The following is a 25,594-nucleotide window of genomic DNA, read 5'->3' on the forward strand; positions in this document are numbered from 1 at the left end:
ACGTGGAAATAGTACTATTTATATGAAACTATTCATAAACTGTAAGCATTTGTCACTATGCAATAGGATAAAGACTTCCGGCTCCTCGGGCTGGTGCGAATATTTCAATGTCCGTATGTAACAAAACCGTTGGTTTGTGACAAACCTTTACGCGTCCCTCGCTCGCTGCGCTCGCTCGAAAACTATAGCCTAACCTAAAACCAATCCATCTTGCGTTCCTTATTCGATATGGTGGCGACATATTTCGAATTTGCGAACGTGTCGGATAGCTTATGAGGTTGGACTAGATTTTTACGAGCGAGCGGAGCGAGCGAGCAACGGTGACAATTTCCAAGCTATACATATATCTTATATTGCCTTGCATATGTTTCGTGTTGTTACCTAATTTTGTCAGCCATTTCTGACATCACATTGCACTGTAGTATGTGGAAATAGTACTGTTTATGTGAAAATATTCATAAACTGTAAACATTTGTCAGTAGGCAATAGGATAAAGACTTCCGGCTCCTTGGGCTGGTGCGAATATTTCAATGTCCGTATATGCCAAACCGTTGGTTTGTGACCCACCTTTACGCGTCTCACGCTCGCTACGCTCGCTCGAAAGCTATAGCCTAACCTAAAACCAATCCATCTTGCGTTCATTATTTGATATGGCGGCGACATATTTCGAATTTGCGAACGTGTCGGATCGGTTGTGAGGTTGGACTAGAATTTTACGAGCGAGCGGAGCGAGCGAGCAACGATCACAATTTCCAAGCTATACATATACCTTATATTGCCTTGCATATATTTCGTGTTATTACCTAATTTTGTCAGCCATTTCGGACATCACATTGCACTGTAGTATGTGGAAATAGTACTATTTATGTGAAACTATAGGTAAACTGTAAACATTTGTCAATAGGCAATAGGATAAAGACATCCGGCTCCTCGGGTTGATGCGGATATTTCAATGTCCGCATGTGCCAAACCGTTGGTTTGTGATACACCTTTAAGCGTCCCTCGCTCGCCGTGCTCGCTCGAAAACTATAGTATAACCTAACTCCAATCCATCTTGCGTTCATTATTCGATATGGCGGCGACATATTTCGAATTTGCGAACGTGTCGGATCGGTTGTGAGGTTGGACTAGATTTTTACGAGCGAGCGGAGCGAGCTAGCAACGATCACAATTTCCAAGGTATACATATACCTTATATTGCCTTGCATATATTTCGTGTTATTACCTAATTTTGTCAGCCATTTCGTACATCACATTGCTCTGTAGTATGTGGAAATAGTACTATTTATGTGAAACTATAGGTAAACTGTAAACATTTGTCAGTAGGCAATAGGATAAAGACTTCCGGCTCCTCGGGCTGGTGCGAATATTTCAATGTCCCCATGTGCCAAACCGTTGGATTGTGACACAACTTTCCGCGTCCCTCGATCTCCGTGCTCGCTCGAAAACTATAGCCTAACCTAACTCCAATCCATCTTGCGTTCATTATTCGATATGGCGGCGACATATTTCGAATTTGCGAACGTGTCGGATCGGTTGTGGGGTTGGACTAGATTTTTACGAGCGAGAGGAGCGAGCGAGCAACGGTCACAATTTCCAAGCTATACATATACCTTATATTGCCTTGAACATATTTCGTGTTCGTACCTAATTTTTAGCCATTTCGGACATCACATTGCACTGTACTATGAGGTAATAGTACTACTTATGTGAAACTATAGGTAAACTGTAAACATTTGTCAGTAGGCAATAGGATAAATACTTCCGGCTCCTCGGGCTGGTGCGAATGTTTCAATGTCCGTATATGCCAAACCGTTGGTTTGAGACACACCTTTAGGCGTCTCTCGCTCGCTGCGCTCGCTCGACAACTATAGCCTAACCTGAAACCAATCCATCTTGCGTTCATTATTGGATATGGTGGCGACATATTTCAAATTTGGGAACGTGTCGGATCGGATGTGAGGATGGACTAAATATTTACGAGCGAGCGGAGCGTGCGAGCAACGATTACAATTTCCAAGATATATATATACCTTATATTGCCTTGCATATATTTCGTGTTGTTACCTAATTTTGTCAGCCATTTCTGACATCACATTGCACTTTACTATGTGCAAATAGTACTATTTATGTGAAACTATTGGTAAACTGTAAACATTTGTCAGTAGGCAATTCGATAAAGACTTCTGGCTCCTCGGGCTGGTGCGAATATTTCAATGTCCGCATGTGCCAAACCGTTGGTTTGTGATACACCTTTACGCGTCCCTCGCTCGCTGCGCTCGCTCGAAAACTATAGCCTAACCTGAAACCAATCCATCTTGCGTTCATTATTCGATATGGTGGCGACATATTTCGAATTTGCGAACGTCTCGGATCGGTTGTGAGGTTGGACTACATTTTTACGAGCGAGCGGAGCGAGCGAGCAACGATCACAATTTCCAAGCTATACATATACCTTATATTGCCTTGCATATATTTCGTGTTATTACCTAATTTTGTCAGCCATGTCGGACATCACATTGCACTGTAGTATGTGGAAATAGTACTATTTATGTGAAACTATAGGTAAACTGTAAACATTTGTCAGTAGGCAATAGGATAAATACTTCCGGCACCTCGGGCTGGTGCGAATATTTCAATGTCCTCATGTGCCAAACCGTTGGATTGTGACACAACTTTCCGCGTCCCTCGCTCAACGTGCTCGCTCGACAACTATAGCCTAACCTAAAACCAATCCATCTTGCGTTCATTATTCGATATGGTGGCGACATATTTCAAATTTGGGAACCTGTCGGATCGGTTGTGAGGTTGGACTAGATTTTTACGAGCGAGAGGAGCGAGCGAGCAACGGTCATAATTTCCAAGCTATACATATACCTTATATTGCCTTGCATATATTTCGTGTTATTACCTAATTTCGTCAACCATTTCGAACAACACATTGCACTGTACTATGTGGAAATAGTACTATTTATGTGAAACTATTCATAAACTGTAAACATTTGTCAGTAGGCAATAGGATAAATACTCCAGGCTCCTCGGGCTGGTGCGAATGTTTCAATGTCCGTGTATGCCAAACCGTTGGATTGTGACACACCTCTCCGCGTCCCTCGCTTGCTGTGATCGCTCGAAAGCTATAGTCTAACCTAAAACCAATACATCTTGCGTTCATTATTCGATATGGTGGCGACTTATTTCAAATTTGGGAACGTGTCGTATCGGATGTGAAGTTGGACTAAATTTATACGAGCGAGCGTAGCGAGCGAGCAACGAGCACAATTTCCAAGGTATACATATACCTTATATTGCCTTGCATATATTTCGTGTTCGTACCTAATTTTCAGCCATTTCGGACATCACATTGCACTGTACTATGAGGAAAGAGTGCTACTTATGTGAAACTATAGGTAAACTGTAAACATTTGTCAGTAGGCAATAGGATAAATACTTCCGGCTCCTCGGGCTGGTGCGAATGTTTCAATGTCCATATATGCCAAACCGTTGGTTTGTGACACACCTTTAGGCTTCTCTCGCTCGCTGCGCTCGCTCGAAGACTATAGCCTAAACTAAAACCAAGCCCTGTTGCGTTAGTCAATCGACATGGAGGCGACATATTTCAAATTTGGGAACGTGTCGGATCGGATGTAAGGATGGACTAAATATTTACGAGCGAGCGGAGCGTGCGAGCAAGGATTACAATTTCCAAGCTATACATATACCTTATATTGCCTTGCATATATTTCGTGTTATTACCTAATTTTGTCAGCCATTTCTGACATCACATTGCACTTTACTATGTGCAAATAGTACTATTTATGTGAAACTATTCATAAACTGTAAACATTTGTCAGTAGGCAATAGGATAAAGACTTCTGGCTCCTCGGGCTGATGCGGATATTTCAATGTCCGTATGTGCCAAACCGTTGGTTTGTGACACACGTTTACGCGTCTCTCGCTCGCTGCGCTCGCTCGAAAACTATAGCCTAACCTGAAACCAATCCATCTTGCGTTCATTATTCGATATGGCGGCGACATATTTCGAATTTGCGAACGTGTCGGATCGGTTGTGAGGTTGGACTAGATTTTTACGAGCGAGCGGAGCGTGCGAGCAACGATTACAATTTCCAAGCTATACATATACCTTATATTGCCTTGCATATATATCGTGTTATTACCTAATTTTGTCAGCCATTTCGGACATCACATTGCACTGTACTATGAGGAAAGAGTACTATTTATGTGAAACTGTAGGTAAACTGTAAACATTTGTCAGTAGGCAATAGGATAAAGACTTCCGGCTCCTCGGGCTGGTGCGAATATTTCAATGTCCCCATGTGCCAAACCGTTGGATTGTGACACAAATTTCCGCGTCCCTCGATCGCCGTGCTCGCTCGAAAACTATAGCCTAACCTAACTCCAATCCATCTTGCGTTCATTATTCGATATGGCGGCGACATATTTCGAATTTGCGAACGTGTCGGATCGGTTGTGAGGTTGGACTAGATTTTTACGAGCGAGCGCAGCGAGCTAGCAACGATCACAATTTCCAAGATATACATATACCTTATATTGCCTTGCATATATTTCGTGTTATTACCTAATTTTGTCAGCCATTTCTGACATCACATTGCACTTTACTATGTGCAAATAGTACTATTTATGTGAAACTATTCATAAACTGTAAACATTTGTCAGTAGGCAATAGGATAAAGACTTCTGACTCCACGGGCTGGTGCGAATATTTCAATGTCCGCATGTGCCAAACCGTTGGTTTGTGATACACCTTTACGCGTCCCTCGCTCGCTGCGCTCGCTCGAAAACTATAGCCTAACCTAAAACCAATCCATCTTGAGTTCATTATTCGATATGGTGTCGACTAATTTCAAATTTGAGAACGTGTCGTATCGGATGTGAGGTTGGACTAAATTTTTACGAGCGAGCGGAGCGAGCGAGCAACCATCACAATTTCCAAGCTATACATATACCTTATATTGCCTTGCATATATTTCGTGTTATTACCTAATTTTGTCAGCCATTTCGTACATCACATTGCTCTGTAGTATGTGGAAATAGTACTATTTATGTGAAACTATAGGTAAACTGTAAACATTTGTCAATAGGCAATAGAATAAAGACATCCGGCTCCTCGGGCTGATGCGGATATTTCAATGTCCGTATGTGCCAAACCGTTGGTTTGTGAGACACATTTACGCGTCTCTCACTCGCTGCGCTCGCTCGAAAACTATAGCCTAACCTGAAACCAATCCATCTTGCGTTCATTATTCGATATGGCGGCGACATATTTCGAATTTGCGAACGTGTCGGATCGGATGTGAGGTTGGACTAGATTTTTACGAGCGAGCGGAGCGTGCGAGCAACGATTACAATTTCCAAGCTATACATATACCTTATATTGCCTTGCATATATTTCGTGTTATTACCTAATTTTGTCAGCCATTTCTGACATCACATTGCACTTTACTATGTGCAAATAGTACTATTTATGTGAAACTATTCATAAACTGTAAACATTTGTCAGTAGGCAATAGGATAAAGACTTCTGGCTCCTCGGGCTGCTGCGAATATTTCAATGTCCGCATGTGCCAAACCGTTGGTTTGTGATACACCTTTACGCGTCCCTCGCTCGCTGCGCTCGCTCGAAAACTATAGCCTAACCTAAAACCAATCCATCTTGAGTTCATTATTCGATATGGTGTCGACTAATTTCAAATTTGAGAACGTGTCGTATCGGATGTGAGGTTGGACTAAATTTTTACGAGCGAGCGGAGCGAGCGAGCAACGATCACAATTTCCAAGCTATACATATACCTTATATTGCCTTGCATATATTTCGTGTTATTACGTAATTTTGTCAGCCATTTCGTACATCACATTGCTCTGTAGTATGTGGAAATAGTACTATTTATGTGAAACTATAGGTAAACTGTAAACATTTGTCAATAGGCAATAGAATAAAGACATCCGGCTCCTCGGGCTGATGCGGATATTTCAATGTCCGTATGTGCCAAACCGTTGGTTTGTGAGACACATTTACGCGTCTCTCACTCGCTGCGCTCGCTCGAAAACTATAGCCTAACCTGAAACCAATCCATCTTGCGTTCATTATTCGATATGGCGGCGACATATTTCGAATTTGCGAACGTGTCGGATCGGATGCGAGGTTGGACTAGATTTTTACGAGCGAGCGGAGCGTGCGAGCAGCGATTACAATTTCCAAGCTATACATATACCTTATATTTCCTTGCATATATTTCGTGTTATTACCTAATTTCGTCAACCATTTCGAACAACACATTGCACTGTACTATGTGGAAATAGTACTATTTATATGAAACTATTCATAAACTGTAAACATTTGTCAGTAGGCAATATGATAAACACTTCCGGCTCCTCGGGCTGGTGCGAATATTTCAATGTCCGTATATGCCAAACCGTTGGTTTGTGACACACCTTCAGGCGTCTCTCGCTCGCTGCGCTCGCTCAAAACTATAGAATAACCTAAAACCAATCCATCTTGCGTTCATTATTCGATATGGTGGCGACATATTTCGAATTTGCGAACGTTTCGGATCGGTTGTGAGGTTGGACTACATTTTTACCAGCGAGCCGAGCGAGCGAGCAATGGTCACAATTTCCAAGCTGTACATATACCTTATATTGCCTTGCATGTAATTCGTGTTAGTACCTAATTTTGTCAGCCATTTCGGACTTCACATTGCACTGTACTATGAGGAAAGAGTACTACTTATGTGAAACTATAGGTAAACTCTAACATTTGTCAGTAGGCAATAGGATAAATACTTCCGGCTCCTCGGGCTGGTGCGAATGTTTCAATGTCCGTATATGCCAAACCGTTGGTTTGTGACACACCTTTAGGCGTCTCTCGCTCGCTGCGCTCGCTCGAAGACTATAGCCTAAACTAAAACCAAGCCCTGTTGCGTTAGTCATTCGACATGGAGGCGACATATTTCAAATTTGGGAAAGTGTCGGATCGGATGTAAGGATGGACTAAATATTTACGAGCGAGCGGAGCGTGCGAGCAACGATTACAATTTCCAAGCTATACATATACCTTATATTGCCTTGCATATATTTCGTGTTATTACCTAATTTTGTCAGCCATTTCTGACATCACATTGCACTTTACTATGTGCAAATAGTACTATTTATGTGAAACAATTCATAAACTGTAAACATTTGTCAGTAGGCAATAGGATAAAGACTTCTGGCTCCTCGGGCTGATGCGGATATTTCAATGTCCGTATGTGCCAAACCGTTGATTTGTGACACACGTTTACGCATCTCTCGCTCGCTGCGCTCGCTCGAAAACTATAGAATAACCTAAAACCAATCCATCTTGCGTTCATTATTCGATATGGTGGCGACATATTTCGAATTTGCGAACGTTTCGGATCGGTTGTGAGGTTGGACTACATTTTTACCAGCGAGCGGAGCGAGCGAGCAATGGTCACAATTTCCAAGCTGTACATATACCTTATATTGCCTTGCATGTAATTCGTGTTAGTACCTAATTTTGTCAGCCATTTCGGACTTCACATTGCACTGTACTATGAGGAAAGAGTACTACTTATGTGAAACTATAGGTAAACTCTAAACATTTGTCAGTAGGCAATAGGATAAATACTTCCGGCTCCTCGGGCTGGTGCGAATGTTTCAATGTCCGTATATGCCAAACCGTTGGTTTGTGACACACCTTTAGGCGTCTCTCGCTCGCTGCGCTCGCTCGAAGACTATAGCCTCAACTAAAACCAAGCCCTGTTGCGTTAGTCATTCGACATGGAGGCGACATATTTCAAATTTGGGAAAGTGTCGGATCGGATGTAAGGATGGACTAAATATTTACGAGCGAGCGGAGCGTGCGAGCAACGATTACAATTTCCAAGCTATACATATACCTTATATTGCCTTGCATATATTTCGTGTTATTACCTAATTTTGTCAGCCATTTCTGACATCACATTGCACTTTACTATGTGCAAATAGTACTATTTATGCGAAACTGTAGGTAAACTGTAAACATTTGTCAGTAGGCAATAGGATAAAGACTTCCGGCTCCTCGGGCTGGTGCGAATATTTCAATGTCCCCATGTGCCAAACCGTTGGATTGTGACACAACTTTCCGCTTCCCTCGATCGCCGTGCTCGCTCGAAAACTATAGCCTAACCTAACTCCAATCCATCTTGCGTTCATTATTCGATATGGCGGCGACATATTTCGAATTTGCGAACGTGTCGGATCGGTTGTGAGGTTGGACTAGATTTTTACGAGCGAGCGGAGCGAGCCAGCAACGATCACAATTTCCAAGATATACATATACCTTATATTGCCTTGCATATATTTCGTGTTATTACCTAATTTTGTCAGCCATTTCGTACATCACATTGCTCTGTAGTATGTGGAAATAGTACTATTTATGTGAAACTATAGGTAAACTGTAAACATTTGTCAGTAGGCAATAGGATAAAGACTTCAGGCTCCTCGGGCTGGTGCGAATGTTTCAATGTCCGTGTATGCCAAACCGTTGGATTGTGACACACCTCTCCGCGTCCCTCGCTCGCTGTGATCGCTCGAAAGCTATAGTCTAACCTAAAACCAATCCATCTTGCGTTCCTTATTCGATATGGTGGCGACTTATTTCAAATTTGGGAACGTGTCGTATCGGATGTGAGGTTGGACTAAATTTTTACGAGCGAGCGGAGCGAGCGAGCAACGATCATAATTTCCAAGCTATACAAATACCTTATATTGCCTTGCATATATTTCGTGTTATTACCTAATTTTGTCAGCCATTTCGGACATCACATTGCTCTGTAGTATGTGGAAATAGTACTATTTATGTGAAACTATAGGTAAACTGTAAACATTTGTCAGTAGGCAATAGGATAAAGACTTCCGGCTCCTCGGGCTGGTGCGAATATTTCAATGTCACCATGTGCCAAACCGTTGGATTGTGACACAACTTTCCGCGTCCCTCGCTCGCCGTGCTCGCTCGAAAACTATAGTCTAACCTAAAACCAATCCATCTTGCGATCGTTATACGGTATGGTGGCCACTTATTTCAAATTTGTGAACGTGTCGGATCGGTTGTGAGGTTGGACTAGATTTTTACGAGCGAGAGGAGTGAGCGAGCAACGGTCATAATTTCCAAGCTATACATATACCTTATATTGCCTTGCATATATTTCGTGTTATTACCTAATTTCGTCAACCATTTCGAACAACACATTGCACTGTACTATGTGGAAATAGTACTATTTATGTGAAACTATAGGTAAACTGTAAACATTTGTCAGTAGGCAATAGGATAAAGACTTCAGGCTCCTCGGGCTGGTGCGAATGTTTCAATGTCCGTGTATGCCAAACCGTTGGATTGTGACACACCTCTCCGCGTCCCTCGCTCGCTGTGATCGCTCGAAAGCTATAGTCTAACCTAAAACCAATCCATCTTGCGTTCATTATTCGATATGGTGGCGACTTATTTCAAATTTGGGAACGTGTCGTATCGGATGTGAGGTTGGACTAAATTTATACGTGCGAGCGTAGCGAGCGAGCAACGAGCACAATTTCCAAGGTTTACATATACCTTATATTGCCTTGCATATATTTCGTGTTCGTACCTAATTTTCAGCCATTTCGGACATCACATTGCACTGTACTATGAGGAAATAGTACTACTTATGTGAAACTATAGGTAAACTGTAAACATTTGTCAGTAGGCAATATGATAAACACTTCCGGCTCCTCGGGCTGGTGCGAATGTTTCAATGTCCGTATATGCCAAACCGTTGGTTTGTGACACACCTTTAGGCGTCTCTCGCTCGCTGCGCTCGCTCGAAAACTATAGAATAACCTAAAACCAATCCATCTTGCGTTCATTATTCGATATGGTGGCGACATATTTCGAATTTGCGAACGTTTCGGATCGGTTGTGAGGTTGGACTACATTTTTACCAGCGAGCGGAGCGAGCGAGCAACGGTCACAATTTCCAAGCTGTACATATACCTTATATTGCCTTGCATGTAATTCGTGTTAGTACCTAATTTTGTCAGCCATTTGGGACTTCACATTGCACTGTACTATGAGGAAAGAGTACTACTTATGTGAAACTATAGGTAAACTGTAAACATTTGTCAGTAGGCAATAGGATAAATACTTCCGGCTCCTCGGGCTGGTGCGAATGTTTCAATGTCCGTATATGCCAAACCGTTGGTTTGTGACACACCTTTAGGGGTCTCTCGCTCACTGCGCTCGCTCGAAGACTATAGCCTAAACTAAAACCAAGCCCTGTTGCGTTAGTCATTCGACATGTAGGCGACATATTTCAAATTTGGGAAAGTGTCGGATCCGATGTAAGGATGGACTAAATATTTACGAGCGAGCGGAGCGTGCGAGCAACGATTACAATTTCCAAGCTATACATATACCTTATATTGCCTTGCATATATTTCGTGTTAATACCTAATTTTGTCAGCCATTTCTGACATCACATTGCACTTTACTATGTGCAAATAGTACTATTTATGTGAAACTATTCATAAACTGTAAACATTTGTCAGTAGGCAATAGGATAAAGACTTCTGGCTCCTCGGGCTGATGCGGATATTTCAATGTCCGTATGTGCCAAACCGTTGGTTTGTGACACACATATACTCGTCCCTCGCTCCCCGTGCTCGCTAGAAAGCTATAGCCTAACCTAGAACGAATCCCCCTTGCGTTAGTCATTCGATGTGGAGCAAACTAATTTCAAATTTGGGAACGTGTCGGATCGGATGTGAGGTTGGACTAAATTTTTACGAGCGAGCGGAGCGAGCGAGCAACGGTCACAATTTCCAAGCTATACATATGCCTTATATTGCCTTGCATATATTTCGTGTTCGTACCTAATTTTAAGCCATTTCGGACATCACATTGCACTGTACTATGAGGAAAGTGTACTACTTATGTGAAACTATAGGTAAACTGTAAACATTTGTCAGTAGGCAATAGGATAAATACTTCCGGCTCCTAGGGCTGGTGCGAATGTTTCAATGTCCGTATATGCCAAACCGTTGGTTTGTGACAAACCTTTAGACGTCCCTCGCTCGCTGCGCTCGCTCGAAAACTATAGCCTAACCTAAAACCAATCCATCTTGCGTTCATTATTCGATATGGTGGCGACTTATTTCAAATTTGGGAATGTGTCGTATCGGATGTGAGGTTGGACTAAATATTTACGAGCGAGCGGAGCGTGCGAACACCGATCACAATTTCCAAGCTATACAAATACCTTATATTGCCTTGCATATATTTCGTGTTATTAACTAATTTCGTCAACCATTTCGAACAACACATTGCAATGTACTATGTGGAAATAGTACTATTTATGTGAAACTATTCATAAACTGTAAACATTTGTCAGTAGGCAATAGGATAAATACCTCCGGCTCCTCGGGCTGGTGCGAATGTTTCAATGTCCGTATATGCCAAACCGTTGGATTGTGACACACCTCTCCGCGTCCCTCGCTCGCCGTGATCGCTCGAAAGCTATAGTCTAACCTAAAACCAATCCATCTTGCGTTCATTATTCGATATGGTGGCGACTTATTTCAAATTTGGGAACGTGTCGGATCGGATGTAAGGATGGACTAAATATTTACGAGCGAGCGGAGCGTGCGAGCAACGATTACAATTTCCAAGCTATACATATATCTTATATTGCCTTGCATATATTTCGTGTTATTACCTAATTTTGTCAGCCATTTCTGACATCACATTGCACTTTACTATGTGCAAATAGTACTATTTATGTGAAACTATTCATAAACTGTAAACATTTGTCAGTAGGCAATAGGATAAAGACATCTGGCTCCTCGGGCTGATGCGGATATTTCAATGTCCGTATGTGCCAAACCGTTGGTTTGTGACACACATTTACGCGTCTCTCGCTCGCTGCGATCGCTCGAAGACTATAGCCTAACCTGAAACCAATCCATCTTGCGTTCATTATTCGATATGGTGGCGACATATTTCGAATTTGCGAACGTGTCGTATCGGATGTGAGGTTGGACTAAATTTTAACGAGCGAGCGTAGCGAGCGAGCAACGGTTACAACTTCCAAGCTATACATATCCCTTATATTGCCTTGCACATATTTCGTGTTCGTACCTAATTTTCAGCCATTTCGGACATCACATTGCACTGTACTATGAGGAAATAGTACTACTTATGTGAAACTATAGGTAAACTGTAAACATTTGTCAGTAGGCAATAGGATAAAGACTTTCGGCTCCTCGGGCTGGAGCGAACATTTCAATGTCCGTATGTGCCAAACCGTTGGTTTGTGACACACATTTACTCGACCCTCGCTCGCCGTGCTCGCTAGAAAGCTATAGTCTAACCTAAAACCAATCCATCTTGCGATCGTTATTCGGTATGGTGGCGACTTATTTCAAATTTGTGAACGTGTCGGATCGGTTGTGAGGTTGGACTAGATTTTTACGAGCGAGAGGGGCGAGCGAGCAACGGTCATAATTTCCAAGCTATACATATACCTTATATTCCCTTGCATATATTTCGTGTTATTACCTAATTTTGTCAGCCATTTCGTACATCACATTGCTCTGTAGTATGTGGAAATAGTACTATTTATGTGAAACTATAGGTAAACTGTAAACATTTGTCAGTAGGCAATAGGATAAAGACTTCCGGCTCCTCGGGCTGGTGCGAATATTTCAATGTCCCCATGTGCCAAACCGTTGGATTGTGACACAACTTTCCGCGTCTCTCACTCGCTGCGCTCGCTCGAAAACTATAGCCTAACCTGAAACCAATCCATCTTGCGTTCATTATTCGATATGGCGGCGACATATTTCGAATTTGCGAACGTGTCGGATCGGATGTGAGGTTGGACTAGATTTTTACGAGCGAGCGGAGCGTGCGAGCAACGATTACAATTTCCAAGCCATACATATACCTTATATTGCCTTGCATATATTTCGTGTTATTACCTAATTTTTTCAGCCATTTCTGACATCACATTGCACTTTACTATGTGCAAATAGTACTATTTATGTGAAACTATTGGTAAACTGTAAACATTTGTCAGTAGGCAATTCGATAAATACTTCAGGCTCCTCGGTCTGGTGCGAATGTTTCAATGTCCGTGTATGCCAAACCGTTGGATTGTGACACACCTCTCCGCGTCCCTCGCTCGCTGTGATCGCTCGAAAGCTATAGTCTAACCTAAAACCAATCCATCTTGCGTTCGTTATTCGATATGGTGGCGACTTATTTCAAATTTGGGAACGTGTCGAATCGGATGTGAGGTTGGACTAAATTTTTACGAGCGAGCGGAGCGAGCGAGCAACGATCATAATTTCCAAGCTATACATATACCTTATATTGCCTTGCATATATTTCGTGTTATTACCTAATTTTGTCAGCCATTTCGGACATCACATTGCTCTGTACTATGTGGAAATAGTACTATTTATGTGAAACTATTCATAAACTGTAAACATTTGTCAGTAGGCAATAGGATAAAGACTTCTGGCTCCTCGGGCTGATGCGGATATTTCAATGTCCGTATGTGCCAAACCGTTGGTTTGTGACACACATTTACGCGTCTCTCGCTCGCTGCGATCGCTCGAAGACTATAGCCTAACCTGAAACCAATCCATCTTGCGTTCATTATTCGATATGGTGGCGACATATTTCGAATTTGCGAACGTGTCGTATCGGATGTGAGGTTGGACTAAATTTTAACGAGCGAGCGTAGCGAGCGAGCAACGGTTACAACTTCCAAGCTATACATATACCTTATATTGCCTTGCACATATTTCGTGTTCGTACCTAATTTTCAGCCATTTCGGACATCACATTGCACTGTACTATGAGGAAATAGTACTATTTATGTGAAACTATTCATAAACTGTAAACATTTGTCAGTAGGCAATAGGATAAAGACTTCTGGCTCCTCGGGCTGATGCGGATATTTCAATGTCCGTATGTGCCAAACCGTTGGTTTGTGACACACATTTACTCGTCCCTCGCTCGCCGTGCTCGCTAGAAAGCTATAGCCTAACCTAGAACGAATCCCCCTTGCGTTAGTCATTCGATGTGGAGCAAACTAATTTCAAATTTGGGAACGTGTCGGATCGGATGTGAGGTTGGACTAAATTTTTACGAGCGAGCGGAGCGAGCGAGCAACGGTCACAATTTCCAAGCTATACATATGCCTTATATTGCCTTGCATATATTTCGTGTTCGTACCTAATTTTAAGCCATTTCGGACATCACATTGCACTGTACTATGAGGAAAGTGTACTACTTATGTGAAACTATAGGTAAACTGTAAACATTTGTCAGTAGGCAATAGGATAAATACTTCCGGCTCCTAGGGCTGGTGCGAATGTTTCAATGTCCGTATATGCCAAACCGTTGGTTTGTGACAAACCTTTAGGCGTCCCTCGCTCGCTGCGCTCGCTCGAAAACTATAGCCTAAACTAAAACCAAGCCCTGTTGCGTTAGTCATTCGACATGGAGGCGACATATTTCAAATTTGGGAACGTGTCGGATCGGATGTAAGGATGGACTAAATATTTACGAGCGAGCGGAGCGTGCGAGCAACGATTACAATTTCCAAGCTATACATATACCTTATATTGCCTTGCATGTAATTCGTGTTAGTACCTAATTTTGTCAGCCATTTCGGGCATCACATTGCACTGTACTATGAGGAAATAGTACTATTTATGTGAAACTATTGGTAAACTGTAAACATTTGTCAGTAGGCAATAGTATAAAGACTTTCGGCTCCTCGTGCTGGAGCGAACATTTCAATGTCCGCATGTGCCAAACCGTTGGTTTGTGACACACATTTACTCGACACTCGCTCGCCGTGCTCGCTAGAGAGCTATAGCCTAACCTAGAACGAATCCCTCTTGCGTTAGTCATTCGATATGGAGGAAACTAATTTCAAATTTGGGAACGTGTCGGATCGTATGTGAGGTTGGACTAAAATTTCACGAGCGAGCGGAGCGAGCGAGCTACGGTCACAATTTCCAAGCTATACATATACCTTATATTGCATTGCATATATTTCGTGTTATTACCTAATTTTGTCAGCCATTTCGGACATCACATTGCACTGTAGTATGTGGAAATAGTACTATTTATGTGAAACTATAGGTAAACTGTAAACATTTGTCAGTAGGCAATAGGATAAAGACTTCCGGCTCCTCGGGCTGGTGCGAATATTTCAATGTCACCATGTGCCAAACCGTTGGATTGTGACACAACTTTCCGCGTCCCTCGCTCGCCGTGCTCGCTCGAAAACTATAGTCTAACCTAAAACCAATCCATCTTGCGATCGTTATTCGGTATGGTGGCGACTTATTTCAAATTTGTGAACGTGTCGGATCGGTTGTGAGGTTGGACTAGATTTTTACGAGCGATAGGAGCGAGCGAGCAACGGTCATAATTTCCAAGCTATACATATACCTTATATTGCCTTGCATATATTTCGTGTTATTACCTAATTTCGTCAACCATTTCGAACAACACATTGCACTGTACTATGTGGAAATAGTACTATTTATGTGAAACTATTCATAAACTGTAAACATTTGTCAGTAGGCAATAGGATAAATACTTCAGGCTCCTCGGGCTGGTGCGAATGTTTCAATGTCCGTATATGCCAAACCGTTGGATTGTGACACACCTCTCCGCGTCCCTCGCTCGCTGTGATCGCTCGAAAGCTATAGCCTAACCTAAAACCAATCCACCTTGCGTTCATTATTCGATATGGTGGCGACTTGTTTCAAATTTGGGAACGTGTCGTATCGGATGTGAGGTTGGTCTAAATTTTTACGAGCGACCGTAGCGAGCGAGCAACGAGCACAATTTCCAAGGTATACATATACCTTATATTGCCTTGCATATATTTCGTGTTATTACCTAATTTTGTCAGCCATTTCGGACATCACATTGCTCTGTAGTATGTGGAAATAGTACTATTTATCTGAAACTATAGGTAAAGTGTAAACATTTGTCCGTAGGCAATAGGATAAATACTTCCGGCTCCTCGGGCTGATGCGGATATTTCAATGTCCGTATGTGCCAAACCGATGGTTTGTGACACACATTTACGCGTCTCTCGCTCGCTGCGCTCGCTCGAAAACTATAGCCTAACCTGAAACCAATCCATCTTGCGTTCATTATTCGATATGGCGGCGACATATTTCGAATTTGCGAACGTGTCGGATCGGTTGTGAGGTTGGACTAGATTTTTATGAGCGAGAGGAGCGAGCGAGCAACGGTCACAATTTCCAAGCTATACTTATACCTTATATTGCCTTGCACATATTTCGTGTTCGTACCTAATTTTCAGCCATTTCGGACATCACATTGCACTGTACTATGAGGAAATAGTACTACTTATGTGAAACTACAGGTAAACTGTAAACATTTGTCAGTACGCAATAGGATAAACACTTCCGGCTCCTCGGGCTGGGGCGAACATTTCAATGTCCGTATATGCCAAACCGTTGGTTTGTGACACACCTTTAGGCGTCTCTCGCTCGCTGCGCTCGCTCGAAAACTATAGAATAACCTAAAACCAATCCATCTTGCGTTCATTATTCGATATGGTGGCGACATATTTCGAATTTGCGAACGTGTCGGATCGGTTGTGAGGTTGGACTACATTTTTACGAGCGAGCGGAGCGAGCGAGCAACGGTCACAATTTCCAAGCTGTACATATACCTTATATTGCCTTACATGTAATTCGTGTTAGTACCTAATTATGACAGCCATTTCGGACATCACATTGCACTGTACTATGCGGAAATAGTACTATTTATGTGACACTATTGGTAAACTGTAAACATTTGTCAGTAGGCAATAGGATAAACACTTTCGGCTCCACGGGCTGGTGCGAAGATTTCAATGTCCGTATGTGTCAAACCGTTGGTTTGTGACACACATTTACTCGTCCCTCGCTCGCCGTGCTCGCTAGAAAGCTATAGCCTAACCTAGAACGAATCCCCCTTGCGTTAGTCATTCGATGTGGAGCAAACTAATTTCAAATTTGGGAACGTGTCGGATCGGATGTGAGGTTGGACTAAATTTTTACGAGCGAGCGGAACGAGCGAGCAACGGTCACAATTTCCAAGCTATACATATGCCTTATATTGCCTTGCATATATTTCGTGTTCGTACCTAATTTTAAGCCATTTCGGACATCACATTGCACTGTACTATGAGGAAAGTGTACTACTTATGTGAAACTATAGGTAAACTGTAAACATTTGTCAGTAGGCAATAGGATAAATACTTCCGGCTCCTCGGGCTGGAGCGAACATTTCAATGTCCGTATGTGCCAAACCGTTGGTTTGTGACACACATTTACTCGACCCTCGCTCGCCGTGCTCGCTAGAAAGCTATAGTCTAACCTAAAACCAATCCATCTTGCGATCGTTATTCGGTATGGTGGCGACTTATTTCAAATTTGTGATCGTGTCGGATCGGTTGTGAGGTTGGACTAGATTTTTACGAGCGAGAGGGGCGAGCGAGCAACGGTCATAATTTCCAAGCTATACATATACCTTATATTCCCTTGCATATATTTCGTGTTATTACCTAATTTTGTCAGCCATTTCGTACATCACATTGCTCTGTAGTATGTGGAAATAGTACTATTTATGTGAAACTATAGGTAAACTGTAAACATTTGTCAGTAGGCAATAGGATAAAGACTTCCGGCTCCTCGGGCTGGTGCGAATATTTCAATGTCCCCATGTGCCAAACCGTTGGATTGTGACACAACTTTCCGCGTCTCTCACTCGCTGCGCTCGCTCGAAAACTATAGCCTAACCTGAAACCAATCCATCTTGCGTTCATTATTCGATGTGGCGGCGACATATTTCGAATTTGCGAACGTGTCGGATCGGATGTGAGGTTGGACTAGATTTTTACGAGCGAGCGGAGCGTGCGAGCAACGATTACAATTTCCAAGCCATACATATACCTTATATTGCCTTGCATATATTTCGTGTTATTACCTAATTTTGTCAGCCATTTCTGACATCACATTGCACTTTACTATGTGCAAATAGTACTATTTATGTGAAACTATTGGTAAACTGTAAACATTTGTCAGTAGGCAATTCGATAAATACTTCAGGCTCCTCGGTCTGGTGCGAATGTTTCAATGTCCGTGTATGCCAAACCGTTGGATTGTGACACACCTCTCCGCGTCCCTCGCTCGCTGTGATCGCTCGAAAGCTATAGTCTAACCTAAAACCAATCCATCTTGCGTTCGTTATTCGATATGGTGGCGACTTATTTCAAATTTGGGAACGTGTCGAATCGGATGTGAGGTTGGACTAAATTTTTACGAGCGAGCGGAGCGAGCGAGCAACGATCATAATTTCCAAGCTATACATATACCTTATATTGCCTTGCATATATTTCGTGTTATTACCTAATTTTGTCAGCCATTTCGGACATCACATTGCTCTGTACTATGTGGAAATAGTACTATTTATGTGAAACTATTCATAAACTGTAAACATTTGTCAGTAGGCAATAGGATAAAGACTTCTGGCTCCTCGGGCTGATGCGGATATTTCAATGACCGTATGTGCCAAACCGTTGGTTTGTGACACACATTTACGCGTCTCTCGCTCGCTGCGCTCGCTCGAAGACTATAGCCTAACCTGAAACCAATCCATCTTGCGTTCATTATTCGATATGGTGGCGACATATTTCGAATTTGCGAACGTGTCGTATCGGATGTGAGGTTGGACTAAATTTTAACGAGCGAGCGTAGCGAGCGAGCAACGGTCACAATTTCCAAGCTATACATATACCTTATATTGCCTTGCACATATTTCGTGTTCGTACCTAATTTTCAGCCATTTCGGATATCACATTGCACTGTACTATGAGGAAATAGTACTACTTATGTGAAACTATAGGTAAACTGTAAACATTTGTCAGTAGGCAATAGGATAAATACTTCCGGCTCCTCGGGCTGGTGCGAATGCTTCAATGTCCGTATATGCCAAACCGTTGGTTTGTGACACACCTTTAGGCGTCTCTCGCTCGCTGCGCTCGCTCGAAGACTATAGCCTAAACTAAAACCAAGCCCTGTTGCGTTAGTCATTCGACATGGAGGCGACATATTTCAAATTTGGGAACGTGTCGGATCGGATGTAAGGATGGACTAAATATTTACGAGCGAGCGGAGCGTGCGAGCAACGATTACAATTTCCAAGCTATACATATACCTTATATTGCCTTGCATGTAATTCGTGTTAGTACCTAATTTTGTCAGCCATTTCGGGCATCACATTGCACTGTACTATGAGGAAATAGTACTATTTATGTGAAACTATTGGTAAACTGTAAACATTTGTCAGTAGGCAATAGTATAAAGACTTTCGGCTCCTCGTGCTGGAGCGAACATTTCAATGTCCGCATGTGCCAAACCGTTGGTTTGTGACACACATTTACTCGACACTCGCTCGCCGTGCTCGCTAGAAAGCTATAGCCTAACCTAGAACGAATCCCTCTTGCGTTAGTCATTCGATATGGAGGAAACTAATTTCAAATTTGGGAACGTGTCGGATCGTATGTGAGGTTGGACTAAAATTTCACGAGCGAGCGGAGCGAGCGAGCAACGGTCACAATTTCCAAGCTATACATATACCTTATATTGCATTGCATATATTTCGTGTTATTACCTAATATTGTCAGCCATTTCGGACATCACATTGCACTGTAGTATGTGGAAATAGTACTATATTATGTGAAACTATAGGTAAACTGTAAACATTTGTCAGTAGGCAATAGGATAAAGACTTCCGGCTCCTCGGGCTGGTGCGAATATTTCAATGTCACCATGTGCCAAACCGTTGGATTGTGACACAACTTTCCGCGTCCCTCGCTCGCCGTGCTCGCTCGAAAACTATAGTCTAACCTAAAACCAATCCATCTTGCGATCGTTATTCGGTATGGTGGCGACTTATTTCAAATTTGTGAACGTGTCGGATCGGTTGTGAGGTTGGACTAGATTTTTACGAGCGATAGGAGCGAGCGAGCAACGGTCATAATTTCCAAGCTATACATATACCTTATATTGCCTTGCATATATTTCGTGTTATTACCTAATTTCGTCAACCATTTCGAACAACACATTGCACTGTACTATGTGGAAATAGTACTATTTATGTGAAACTATTCATAAACTGTAAACATTTGTCAGTAGGCAATAGGATAAATACTTCAGGCTCCTCGGGCTGGTGCGAATGTTTCAATGTCCGTATATGCCAAACCGTTGGATTGTGACACACCTCTCCGCGTCCCTCGCTCGCTGTGATCGCTCGAAAGCTATAGCCTAACCTAAAACCAATCCACCTTGCGTTCATTATTCGATATGGTGGCGACTTGTTTCAAATTTGGGAACGTGTCGTATCGGATGTGAGGTTGGTCTAAATTTTTACGAGCGACCGTAGCGAGCGAGCAACGAGCACAATTTCCAAGGTATACATATACCTTATATTGCCTTGCATATATTTCGTGTTATTACCTAATTTTGTCAGCCATTTCGGACATCACATTGCTCTGTAGTATGTGGAAATAGTACTATTTATCTGAAACTATAGGTAAAGTGTAAACATTTGTCCGTAGGCAATAGGATAAATACTTCCGGCTCCTCGGGCTGATGCGGATATTTCAATGTCCGTATGTGCCAAACCGATGGTTTGTGACACACATTTACGCGTCTCTCGCTCGCTGCGCTCGCTCGAAAACTATAGCCTAACCTGAAACCAATCCATCTTGCGTTCATTATTCGATATGGCGGCGACATATTTCGAATTTGCGAACGTGTCGGATCGGTTGTGAGGTTGGACTAGATTTTTACGAGCGAGAGGAGCGAGCGAGCAACGGTCACAATTTCCAAGCTATACATATACCTTATATTGCCTTGCACATATTTCGTGTTCGTACCTAATTTTCAGCCATTTCGGACATCACATTGCACTGTACTATGAGGAAATAGTACTACTTATGTGAAACTACAGGTAAACTGTAAACATTTGTCAGTACGCAATAGGATAAACACTTCCGGCTCCTCGGGCTGGGGCGAACATTTCAATGTCCGTATATGCCAAACCGTTGGTTTGTGACACACCTTTAGGCGTCTCTCGCTCGCTGCGCTCGCTCGAAAACTATAGAATAACCTAAAACCAATCCATCTTGCGTTCATTATTCGATATGGTGGCGACATATTTCGAATTTGCGAACGTGTCGGATCGGTTGTGAGGTTGGACTACATTTTTACGAGCGAGCGGAGCGAGCGAGCAACGGTCACAATTTCCAAGCTGTACATATACCTTATATTGCCTTGCATGTAATTCGTGTTAGTACCTAATTTTGTCAGCCATTTCGGACATCACATTGCACTGTACTATGCGGAAATAGTACTATTTATGTGACACTATTGGTAAACAGTAAACATTTGTCAGTAGGCAATAGGATAAACACTTTCGGCTCCACGGGCTGGTGCGAAGATTTCAATGTCCGTATGTGTCAAACCGTTGGTTTGTGACACACATTTACTCGTCCCTCGCTCGCCGTGCTCGCTAGAAAGCTATAGCCTAACCTAGAACGAATCCCCCTTGCGTTAGTCATTCGATGTGGAGCAAACTAATTTCAAATTTGGGAACTTGTCGGATCGGATGTGAGGTTGGACTAAATTTTTACGAGCGAGCGGAGCGAGCGAGCAACGGTCACAATTTCCAAGCTATACATATGCCTTATATTGCCTTGCATATATTTCGTGTTCGTACCTAATTTTAAGCCATTTCGGACATCACATTGCACTGTACTATGAGGAAAGTGTACTACTTATGTGAAACTATAGGTAAACTGTAAACATTTGTCAGTAGGCAATAGGATAAATACTTCCGGCTCCTAGGGCTGGTGCGAATGTTTCAATGTCCGTATATGCCAAACCGTTGGTTTGTGACAAACCTTTAGGCGTCCCTCGCTCGCTGCGCTCGCTCGAAAACTATAGCCTAACCTAAAACCAATCCATCTTGCGTTCATTATTCGATATGGTGGCGACTTATTTCAAATTTGGGAACGTGTCGTATCGGATGTGAGGTTGGACTAAATATTTACGAGCGAGCGGAGCGTGCGAACAACGATCACAATTTCCAAGCTATACAAATACCTTATATTGCCTTGCATATATTTCGTGTTATTACCTAATTTCGTCAACCATTTCGAACAACACATTGCACTGTACTATGTGGAAATAGTACTATTTATGTGAAACTATTCATAAACTGTAAACATTTGTCCGTAGGCAATAGGATAAATACTTCCGGCTCCTCGGGCTGATGCGGATATTTCAATGTCCGTATGTGCCAAACCGTTGGTTTGTGACACACATTTACGCGTCTCTCGCTCGCTGCGCTCCCTCGAAAACTATAGCCTAACCTGAAACCAATCCATCTTGCGTTCATTATTCGATATGGCGGCGACATATTTCGAATTTGCGAACGTGTCGGATCGGTTGTGAGGTTGGACTAGATTTTTACGAGCGAGCGGAGCGGGCGAGCAACGATCACAATTTCCAAGCTATACATATACCTTATATTGCCTTGCATATATTTCGTGTTATTACCTAATTTTGTCAGCCATTTCGGACATCACATTGCTCTGTAGTATGTGGAAATAGTACTATTTATGTGAAACTATTCATAAACTGTAAACATTTGTCAGTAGGCAATAGGATAAATACCTCCGGCTCCTCGGGCTGGTACGAATGTTTCAATGTCCGTATATGCCAAACCGTTGGATTGTGACACACCTCTCCGCGTCCCTCGCTCGCCGTGATCGTTCGAAAGCTATAGTCTAACCTAAAACCAATCCATCTTGCGTTCATTATTCGATATGGTGGCGACTTATTTCAAATTTGGGAACGTGTCGTATCGGATGTGAGGTTGGACTAAATATTTACGAGCGAGCGGAGCGTGCGAGCAACGATCACAATTTCCAAGCTATACAAATACCTTATATTGCCTTGCATATATTTCGTGTTATTACCTAATTTTGTCAGCCATTTCGGACATCACATTGCTCTGTAGTATGTGGAAATAGTACTATTTATGTGAAACTATAGGTAAACTGTAAACATTTGTCAGTAGGCAATAGGATAAATACTTCCGGCTCCTCGGGCTGATGCGGATATTTCAATGTCCCCATCTGCCATACCGTTGGATTGTGACACACCTCTCCGCGACCCTCGCTCGCCGTGATCGCTCGAAAACTATAGCCTAACCTAAAACCAATCCATCTTGCGTTCATTATTCGATATGGTGGCGACTTATTTCAAATTTGGGAACGTGTCGTATCGGATGTGAGGTTGGACTAAATATTTACGAGCGAGCGGAGCGTGCGTGCAACGATCACAATTTCCAAGCTATACAAATACCTTAAATTGCCTTGCATATATTTCGTGTTATTACCTAATTTCGTCAACCATTTCGAACAACACATTGCACTGTACTATGTGGAAATAGTACTATTTATGTGAAACTATTCATAAACTGTAAACATTTGTCAGTAGGCAATAGGATAAATACCTCCGGCTCCTCGGGCTGGTGCGAATGTTTCAATGTCCGTATATGCCAAACCGTTGGATTGTGACACACCTCTCCGCGTCCCTCGCTCACCGTGATCGCTCGAAAGCTATAGTCTAACCTAAAACCAATCCATCTTGCGTTCATTATTCGATATGGTGGCGACTTATTTCAAATTTGGGAACGTGTCGTATCGGATGTGAGGTTGGACTAAATATTTACGAGCGAGCGGAGCGTGCGAGCAACGATCACAATTTCCAAGCTATACAAATACCTTATATTGCCTTGCATATATTTCGTGTTATTACCTAATTTTGTCAGCCATTTCGGACATCACATTGCTCTGTAGTATGTGGAAATAGTACTTATTTACGTGAAACTATAGGTAAACTGTAAACATTTGTCAGTAGGCAATAGGATAAATACTTCCGGCTCCTCGGGCTGGTGCGAATGTTTCAATGTCCGTATATGCCAAACCGTTGTTTTGTGACACACCTTTAGGCGTCTCTCGCTCGCTGCGCTCGCTCGAAAACTATAGCCTAAACTAAAACCAAGCCCTGTTTTGTTAGTCATTCGACATGGAGGCGACATATTTCAAATTTGGGAACGTGTCGGATCGGATGAGAGGATGGACTAAATATTTACGAGCGAGCGGAGCGTGCGAGCAACGATTACAATTTCCAAGCTATACATATACCTTATATTGCCTTACATATATTTCGTGCTATTACCTAATTTTGTCAGCCATTTCTGACATCACATTGCACTTTACTATGTGCAAATAGTAATATTTATGTGAAACTATTGGTAAACTGTAAACATTTGTCAGTAGGCAATTCGATAAAGACTTCTGGCTCCTCGGGCTGGTGCGAATATTTCAATGTCCACATGTGCCAAACCGTTGGTTTGTGATATACCTTTACGCGTCGCTCGCTCGCTGCGCTCGCTCGAAAACTATAGCCTAACCTAAAACCAATCCATCTTGAGTTCATTATTCGATATGGTGGCGACTTATTTCAAATTTGGGAACGTGTCGTATCGGATGTGAGATTGGACTAAACTTTTACGAGCGAGCGGAGCGAGCGAGCAACGATCACAATTTCCAAGCTATACATATACCTTATATTGCCTTGCATATATTTCGTGTTATTACCTAATTTTGTCAGCCATTTCGGACATCACATTGCTCTGTAGTATGTGGAAATAGTACTATTTATGTGAAACTATAGGTAAACTGTAAACATTTGTCAGTAGGCAATAGAATAAATACTTCCGGCTCCTCGGGCTGATGCGTATATTTCTATGTCCGTATGTGCCAAACCGTTGGTTTGTGATACACCTTTACGCGTCCGTCGCTCGCTGCGCTCGCTCGAAAACGACAGCCTAACCTAAAACCAATACATCTTGAGTTCATTCTTGGATATGGTGGCGACTTATTTCAAATTTGGGAACGTGTCGTATCGGATGTGAGGTTGGACTAAATTTTTACGAGCGAGCGGAGCGAGCGAGCAACGATCACAATTTCCTAGCTATACATATACCTTATATTGCCTTGCATATATTTCGTGTTAGTACCTAATTTTGTCAGCCATTTCGGACATCACATTGCTCTGTAGTATGTGGAAATAGTACTATTTATGTGAAACTATTCATAAACTGTAAACATTTGTCATTGGGCAATAGGATAAATACTTCCGGCTCCTCGGGCTGATGCGTATATTTCTATGTCCGTATGTGCCAAACCGTTGTTTTGTGACACACCTTTAGGCGTCTCACGCTCGCTGCGCTCGCTCGAAAACTATAGCCTAACCTGAAACCAATCCATCTTGCGTTCATTATTCGATATGGTGGCGACATATTTCGAATTTGCGAACGTGTCGGATCGGTTGTGAGGTTGGACTAGATTTTTACGAG

The 25,594-nt window shown here is 42.5% G+C and overlaps 1 long non-coding RNA gene across 6 annotated transcripts in view; it reads right to left on the reverse strand.

The window, feature by feature from the left end:
• LOC126927538 (uncharacterized) overlaps positions 1 to 25,594 on the reverse strand; it is a 183,198-nt gene that overhangs the window by 137,639 nt on the left and 19,965 nt on the right. For 3 of the 6 annotated variants that reach the window (XR_007715578.1, XR_007715574.1, XR_007715576.1), the window contains exon 2: positions 12,574 to 12,607. This is a non-coding gene — a long non-coding RNA (uncharacterized LOC126927538). Of the gene's footprint in view, positions 1 to 12,573; positions 12,608 to 17,629; positions 17,664 to 25,594 lie in introns of all 6 variants that reach the window. The other 3 variants (XR_007715579.1, XR_007715575.1, XR_007715577.1) reach the window with 1 other exon arrangement.

This window comes from Bombus affinis, unplaced genomic scaffold (assembly GCF_024516045.1).
Source record: "Bombus affinis isolate iyBomAffi1 unplaced genomic scaffold, iyBomAffi1.2 ctg00000131.1, whole genome shotgun sequence".
Taxonomy (NCBI): Eukaryota; Metazoa; Arthropoda; class Insecta; order Hymenoptera; family Apidae; genus Bombus; species Bombus affinis.